We start from the raw sequence: 9,217 nt of genomic DNA on the forward strand, positions 1-9,217 counted from the left end.
ATTCATTTTTGTTCTTGATTCCCTTGCCTCTGGGGATGTGTCGAGGAGGAAATTGCTGCGATTGAGGTCAAGGAGGCTGTTTCCTGCTTTCTCCTCTAGGGTTTTGATGGTTTCCTGTCTCACATTCAGGCTCTTTATCCATTTTGAGTTTATTTTTGTGAATGGTGTAAGACAGTGGTCTAATTTCATTCTTCTACATGTTGCTATCCAACTCTCCCAATACCACCTGTTGAAGAGGCTGTCTTTTTTCCATTGGATACTCTTTCCTGTTTCATCAAATATTAATTGGCCATACAGTTGTGGGTCCAGTTCTGGACTCTCTGTTCTATTCCATTGTCCATGTGTCTGTTTTTGTGCCAGTACCATACTGTCTTGATGATGACAGATTTGTTGTAGAGGCTAAAGTCTGGGATTGTGATGCCTCCCAGTTTGGTTTTCTTCCTCAATATTACATTGGCTATTTGGAGTTATTTTGTGGTTCCATATGAATTTTTTTTAAAAGAACCATCAAGTTTTATTTAATTTTACTGCTTCTTGTAATGTAAACAAAGCATCATGTAAATATTGGCAAACATAAAATTATTGGAAATAAAGTCAACATAATAAGACTGAGGGAAAGAATGTTTTGATTACTTAAGTCTATATTTTTCTAAAAGCATTTGATATATAAAATCTGTAAATATCCATAGTTATTAATTTTTATTTTTTTTCTTTTTTCTTTTTTTATAATAGTTTATTGTCAAATTGGTTTCCATATAATACCCAGTGCTTCTCCCCACAAGTGCCCTCCACCATGACCATCACCCCCTCCATATATTTTTAAATTTCCTCTCTAATTGTCTGGTTCACCCAATCATTCTTAGGTAGTGCAGTTTTTAACCTCCACATTTTTGGAGGTTTTCCAGACTTCTTCCTGTGGTTTATTTCAAGTTTCATAGTATTGTGATGTGAAAGTATGTATGGTATGATCTCAATTGTTTTGTATTTATGGAGGGCTGTTTTATGACCCAGTATATGATCAGTCTTGGAGAATGTGCCACGTGCACTCAAGAAGAACGTGAATTCCCTAGCTTCAGGATGCAGAGTTCTAAATATATCTCTTAATTCCATCTGCTCCAGTGTGCCATTCAGGTCCATTGTTTCTTTAGTGATTTTTTTGTCTGATAGGCCTATCCATTGTTGTAAGTAGGGTATTAAAGTTCCCTGCAATTAGCACATTCTTATCAATAAGATTGCTCCTGTTTGTGATTAGTTGTTTTATGTATGTGGGATTCCCGAATTTGGTGCATAGATGTTTATAATTGTTAGTTCTTCCTGATAGAGACCCTGTAATTATTATATAATATCCTTCATCTTTTGTTACTGACTTTATTTTAAAGTTCAGTTTTTCCGATATAAGTATGACTACTCCAGCTTTCTTTTGGCATACAGTCGCATGGTAGATATTTCTCCATCCTCTTACTCTCAATCTGAAGGTGTCTTCAGGTCTAAGGTGAGTCTCTTGCAGACAGCAAGTAGATGGATTTTGGTTTTTGATCCATTCTGCTTCCCTGTGTCCTTTGACTGGAACATTCAGTCCATTGACATTGAGGGTTATTATTGAAAACTGTAGGTTTAGATTCATTGTGTTCCCTGTAGAGTGCATGTTTGTAGTGATGTCTCTGGTACTTTATATTCCTTGCTACTTTTCCCTCATAGAGTCCTTCTTAGGATTTCTTGTAGGGCTGGTTTGGTGGTGATGAATTCTCTCAACCTTTGTTTATTTGGGAAAACCTTTATCTCTCCTTCCATTTTGAATGACAGGCTTGCTGGAATAAGAATTCTTGGTTGCATAAATTTCCTGTTCATCACATTGAAGATTTCCTACCATTCCTTTCTGGTCTGCTAAGTTTCATTGGATAGATCTGTAACCACTCTGATCGGTTTCCCTTTGTATGTTAAGGCCCTTTTAGCTCTAGCTGCTTCAGAATTCTCTATCTTTATATTTTGCCAGTTTTACTATGATATGTCATGCTGAAGGTCAGTTTATCTTATATTTTAGGGGTGTTTGGTATGCCTCTTTAATTTCAATTTCTTTCTGTTTCCCTAGATTGGGGAAATTATTGTGTATAATTCGGTCCATCACCCCTTGGGGACCTTTTTCTCTTTCTTCCTCTTCAGGAACTCCTATGATATGGATATTGTGTCGTTTGATTGTATCACTCAGGTCTCTGATTCTCCTTTTATGCTCCTGTATCAATTTCTCTCTCTTCTTCTCAGCTTCTTCCTTTGCCATAACTGTGTCTTTTAATTCACCTATTCTCTCTGCTTCTTCAATCTGTGCATTGGCAGCCTCCATCTTGTTATTAACCTCATTTTTATCCTTTTTTACTTGTCACAGCTATTTTGAGGGTTCCTAGTCTTTGTATCAATATCATCTCTGACACCTTCTATGCTTTTTTCAAGCCCAGTGATTAGTTTTATGATAATCATTCCAAATTCGTGTTCGGTTAAGTTGTTTATGTCTGTTTTGAGCAGCTCTGCAGTGTGATTTCTTCCTGGATTTTTTTAGAGGAGAGTTCTTTCATTTAATCATTTTGTCCTGCTTTCTGTCTCTTGTGCACTGTGCACCTATTAGTATTTTTCTATTGAATGAAGCTCTGTGAGTGTCTAGGGTCTGTCGTTTCAGGACATGTTATTTCAATGGTGTCTCTCTGTTTCTCTTGTTATGCCTCTCATTAATTTATTTCCCTACTCAGCGATATTTGGGACTTTCCACTATGTGTGCTTTGGGTTGTTTCTTGAGGTAGCCTCTGCCATCCATGAGACTGCTGTCGATAAGGGGTCTGTGTGCAAACCTCCATTCTTGGAGATCAGAAAACTGTGGCTTTTAATTCTTCTCAGTTTGATAATTGCGTGCAGACGGATATAATGGGGTTTCTTACTGCTCCCCTATCTTGCCGCTCAATCCTACTGGATTTCTTACACACACACACACACACACACACACACGCACACGCACTTACACACACACACTTACATGTATAAACTTGTAAATTGACAAATCATTTGTACAAGTTAATCCCACCGTGATTTTGTCTTTTATATTTTTACTGCCTTCTTTGTCCTTATTGATATGATAATGTGAAAATATAGCATTATTTTATTCTTTTTTAAGTTTATATGTTTTTTTAGAGAGAGAGAAATAGAGAAAAGACAAGCAAGTGCAAGTGTGGGAGGGGCAGAGAGAGAGGGAGGGAGAGAATCCCAAGCAGACTCTGCACTGTCAGTGTAGAGGCTGATGTGGGGCTCAAATTTATGACAGTGAGATCATGACCTAAGCTGAAATCAAGAGTTGGTTGCTTAACTGAACTGACTGAGCCACCCAGGCATCCCTCATTATTTTATTCTATGGTGTTTTATTATAGTTTTTTCTAGGGATGATTTCCCTCATTCACTTTGGTGAGTGCTGCCTTTATCATACACATTTAAGAATTTCCCCTTTCAACTTTATTGTATTTAATTGGTACAGATTGTGTGTGTGTGTGTCTGTGTGTGCGTGTGTGTTAGAATACAGATTGTCTAATTCAGATTTAAAAAAAAAAGAATTTCCCAGCAATTTATTTCTTTAGGTGTATCTATATTTATACAGGTGTGCATGAGACTGAAGAATAATTTGTTTTTATTTGCTCTTCTGAGCAGGTGTGAGATCAGGGGATCTTCCCGGTTGCACATTGTACTGCCTCAAATATTTTTAATTCATTCTATCAGGATTTTTTTTTTTGGTACTAGACTTCAAAAGTCTTATGAGATTTAAAAATGTACTGTAATATTTTTCCCAATTCCTTCCCTCATGGTCTTCTGTTATGTTTCTCAACATCCACATATGAATTAAAACATATAGTATCTGTCTTTCTCTGCCTGACTTATTTCACTTAGTATAATACCCTCGAGTTCTATCCACATTGCTGCAAATGGTAGGATTTCATTCTTTCTCATTGCCAAGTAGTATTCCATTGTATACATATTAAACCTCATCTTTATCCATTCATCCATTGATGGACATTTGGGCTCTTTCCATAATTTGGCTGTTGTTGAAAGGGCTGCTATAAACATTGGGGTACATGTGCCCCTTTGAAACAGCACTCCTGCATCCCTTGTATAAACCCCTAGTAGTGCAATTGCTGGATCAGAGGGTAGTTCTATTTTTAATTTTTTGAGGAATCTCCATACTGTCTTCCAGAGTGGCTGCACCAGTTTGCATTCCCACCAGCAGTACAAAAGAAATCCTCTTTCTCTGCACCCTCACTAACAGCTGTTGTTGCTTGAGATTTTAATTTTAGCTCTTCTGCCTGATGTGAGGTGATATCCTCTTTGTGGTTTTGATTTGTATTTCCCTGATGATAAGTGATGTTGAGCATCTTTTTGTGTGTCTGTTAGGCATCTGGATGTCTTATTTGAAACGTGTCTATCCATGTCTTCTACTTATTTTTTATTGGATTAATTGATTTTGGTGTTGGGTTTGAAAAGTTCTTTATAGATTTCAATACTGACTCTTTATCTAATATGTAATATGTAATATGTAATATGCAAATATCTTCTCCCATTCCATCAGTTGCCTTTTAGTTTTGCTTATTGATTCCTTTGCTGTGCAGAAGTGTTTCCTTTGATGAGGTCTCAATAGTTTTCTTTGCCTTTCGAGAAATGTAAAGTAAGAAGTTGCTGTTGCTGAGGTCAAAGAGGTTGTTGCTTATTTTCTTATATAGGATATTGATGGCATCTTGTCTTAAGGTTTTTCATCAATTTGGAGTTTATTTTTGTGCATGGTGTAAGAAAGTGGTCCAGACTCATTCTTCTGCATGTCACTGTCCACTTTTCACAGCACCATTTGCTAAAAAGACTGTCTTTTTTGCATTGGATACTCATTCCTGTTTTGTCAAAGATTAGTTGGCCATACATTTGTGGGTCCATTTCTGGATTCTCTTTTCTGTTCTATTGATTTATGTGTCTGTTTTTATGCCAATACCATACTGTCTTGATTACTACATTGTAATACAGCTTAAAGTCTGAAATTGTGATGCCTCCAGCTTTGGTTTTCTTTTTCAACATTACTTTGTCTATTTGGGGTCTTTTTTGGTAGCATAGAAATTTTAGAATTGGTTTTTCTAGCTCTGGGCAGAATGTTGGTACTATTTTGATAGGGATTCCATTGAATGTGTAGATTGCGTTAGGTAGTGTAGGCATTTTAGCAATATTTGTTCTTCCAATCCATGATCATGTAATTGTTTTCCTCAACTTCTTTCATTTGCTTTCTATAGTTTTCAGCAGGTGTTTTACCTCGTTGGTTGGGTTTATTCCTATGTATTTTATGTTTTTGGTGCAGTAGTAATGGAATTGATTCCTTGATTTCTCTTTCTGGTGCTTCATTATTGGTGTATAGAAATGTAACTGATTTCTGTATGATGACTTTATATCCTGCGACTTTGATGAATTCATATATCAGTTCTAGTAGTTTTGGTGGCGTCTTTTTGGTTTTCCATGTAGAGTGTCATGTCATCTTCAAAGAGTGAGAGATTGGCTTGCCCCTTGTCGATTTACATGTTTCATTTGTTTCTATCATCTGATTTCTGAGGCTAGGACTTCTAATAATATGTTGAATAGCAGTAATGAGAGTGACATCCCTGTCATTTTTCTGACAGTAGGGGGGAAGATTTCAGTTTTTCCCTATTGAGGATGAAATTAGCTGTGAGGTTTCTTATGGCCTTTATGATCTTGAGGTACATTCCTTCTATCCATACTTTCTTGAGGGTTTATGAAAAAAGGATGCTCTGATTCTGTCAAATGCTTTTTATGCATCAATCAGAGAATCATGTGGTTCTTGTTCTTTCTCTTATTTGATGTATCACATTGATTGATTTGCAGATATTGAACCAGTGTTGCATCCCAGGGTAAATCCCACTTTGTTGTGCTGATTAATTCTTTTAATGTGTTTTTGGATCTGTCTGGCTAATATCTTGTTGAGGATTTTTGATCCATGTTCATCAGGAAATAGGTCTTTAGTTCTCCCTTTATTGGGGTCTTTGGTTTGGAATCAATGTAATGCTGGCTTCATAGAATGAGTTTGGAAGTTTTTCTCCCATTTGTATTTTGTGAAACATCTTCGAAAGAATTGGTGTTCACTCTTCTTTAAATGTTTGATAGAATTCACCTGGAAAGCTATTTGGCCCTGGACTCTTATTTCTGGAGAAATTTTTGATTGCTGATTTGATTTCTTTTCTGGTTATGGGTGCACACATTTTCTATTTCTACCTGTTTCTGTTTTGATAGTTTATATGTTTCTATGAATTTGCCCATTTCTTCCAGATTACCTAATTTGTTGGCATATGATTGCTCACAATATTCTCTTATCACTGCTTGCATTTCTGTGGTGTTGGTTGTGATCTCTCCTCTTCCATTCATGATTTTATTTATTTGGGTCCTTTCCTTTTCCTTTTTGATCAGTATGGCTAGGGGTTTATCAATTTTTATTGTTATTTTTATTTTATTTATTATTTATTTTTTAAAACAGTTTATTGTCACATTGGTTTCCATATAACACCATGTGCTCTTCAAGGGCCATATCATGGGTTTATCAATTTTTAATTCTTTCAGAGAACCAGCTCCTAGTTTCACTGACTGGTTCTACTGTTTTTTTCTTTTTTATATATCATTGATTTCTGCTCTAATCTTTATTATTTCCCTTCTTGTGCTGACTTTGGGCTTTATTTGCTGTTCTTTCTCCAACTCCTTCAGGTATAAGGTTAGTTTGTGTATTTGAGACCTTTCTTCCTTCTTTAGGAGGCCTGGATTGCTATATACATCTCTCTAATGACAGCCTTTATGCCATCCCAGAGGTTTTGGGCTGTTGTGTTTCCATTTTTACTGATTTCCATGTATTTTTTTCATTTTTATTAAAAAATTTTTCGTTTATTTATTGTTGAGAGAGAGAGACAGAGAGAGAGAGAGAGAGAGAGAGAGAGAGAGAGAGAGAGAGAGAGAGAAGGCAGAGAGAGAGGGAGACACTGAATGTGAAGCAGGCTCCAGTCTCTGAACTGTAAGCACAGAACCTGATGAGGGCTAAAACTCACAAGCTATGATATCATGACCTGAGCCGAAGTCAGACGTTTAACAGACTGAGCCACCCAGACACCCCCATGTATTTTAAAATCCTATTTAATATCTCAGTTAAGTCATTCATTCTTTAGTGGAATATTCTTTAAAATCCAAGTATTCATTGGCTTTCCAAATTTTTTCTTGTGGTTGATTTAGAGTTCCATGGCATTGTTGTCTGAAAATATGCATGGTATGTTCTCGATCTGTTGTATTTGTGGAGGGCTTATTTGTGACCCATTATATGATCTGTTTTGGAGAATATTCTGGGTACACTTGTGAAGAATGTGTATTCTGCTGCTTTAGGATGAAATGTTCTGAATATATCTGTTATGTCTATCTCGTCCAAGGAGTCATTCATAGCCATTGTTTCCTTACTGATTTTCTGCTTAGATGATCTGTCCAATTGTGTAAGTAGAGTATTGAGTACCCTGCTATTATGGTATTATAATCAATGATTTTCTTTATGCTTGGGATTAATTGATTTATATATATCGAATGTCTCACATTGGGAGTAAAAATATTTACAATTGTTAGATTCGTTTGGTGGATAGACCCCTTATTTATGATATGGCTTTCTGCAACTCTTGTTACAGTCTATTTTTTTTTGAAATCTACTTTCTTTGACATAAGTATGGCTATTCCAGCTCTTGTGATGATCATTATCATGATAGATGTAATCCATCCCCTTACTTTCAATCTGCAGGTGTCTTTAAGTGTAATATGAATCTTTGTAATCAGGTTATAGATGAGTCTTTCTTTTTCTTGTCCATTTTGATACCCTATGTCTTCTGATTGGAGCATTTAGTCTATTTACATTTGGGTGATGTACATATACTTTTATGGTACTTTAAGTCCTAGTAGGTACAGACTGAAAAACCTTATATTCTTACCATGGATGTAACCACAAGGTACATTATTTGATTTTGTATAATCAATATTAATGATTTATTTTGTGATATTATGAAACTATTGGTATAAACTATGCAATTTCAATAGGTATATCAATTATTCAAATAGTTAATGATAAAATCCCATAGCCATATCATTACATATCTAACCCCACCAACTCTCTCTATTGGAGATTTCTTTTAATAATTGCTAAATGCTTGATCTTGACAGGAAACATGTGGTAAGAAAGTATGGACCAGAAAAATGGAAGTTCTTTCACTGGGTTTATCCTACTGGGTTTTTCTGACCGGCCTCAACTGGAGAGAGTCCTCTTTGTGGTTATTCTGATCTTCTATCTGCTCACCCTGCTGGGAAACACAGCCATAATTGCCCTGTCCCGCCTAGACCCACACCTTCACACTCCCATGTACTTTTTCCTCCTCAACCTGAGCTTTCTGGACCTGTGTTACATGACCAGCATTGTTCCTCAGCTCCTGCTCCATCCCGGGCAGGGGTGTGGGGGGGGGGGAGATAAGTCCATCTTCGTTGGTGGCTGTGTAGCTCAGTTGTTCTTCTCTCTAGGGTTGGGATGCACAGAATGCATCCTCTTAGGGGTGATGGCATTTGACCGCTATGTAGCCGTCTGCAGGCCCTGCACTACATAGTGGTCATGCACCCTCGTCTCTGTGCCCTGATGGCTTCTGAGTCATGGTTCATTGGTTTTACCAACTCCTCATTGGAGACAGTACTCATCTTTCTTGTACCACTTTGTGGGAGAAATAAAATAGATCATTGCTTTTGTGAGGTCCCCCCACTGCTCAAGCTTCCCAGTGCTGACACCACTATGAATGAGTCTGAGGCCTTCTTTGCCAGCATGATCATTCTCCTCATACCTGTGGTCACATACTCTTATGGTCATATTGTCAGGGTGGTTTTAAGAATAATGTAAACTGCAGGGCAGAGGAAAGCATTTGGGACATGTGGGTCCCACCTCACGGTCGTCTCCCTGTTCTATGGCACGGCCATCTATGCTTACCTGCAGCCCAGCAACAGCCACTCCCAGTATCAGGGCAAGTTCATTTCTCTCTTCTACACCATCGTCACCCCCATGGCCAACCCCTTCATCTATACCCTGCAGAATAAGGATGTGATGGGAGCAATGAAGAAGGTGCTCTGTAGGGGCTATGACTCCAGATGA

General features: G+C 37.3%; 1 pseudogene; it reads left to right on the forward strand.

The window, feature by feature from the left end:
- The first annotated feature begins 8,270 nt into the window (after nucleotides 1-8,270).
- On the forward strand, nucleotides 8,271-9,217 carry LOC115297185 (annotated as a pseudogene).

Source organism: Suricata suricatta, chromosome 7 (assembly GCF_006229205.1).
Source record: "Suricata suricatta isolate VVHF042 chromosome 7, meerkat_22Aug2017_6uvM2_HiC, whole genome shotgun sequence".
Taxonomy (NCBI): domain Eukaryota; kingdom Metazoa; phylum Chordata; class Mammalia; order Carnivora; family Herpestidae; genus Suricata; species Suricata suricatta.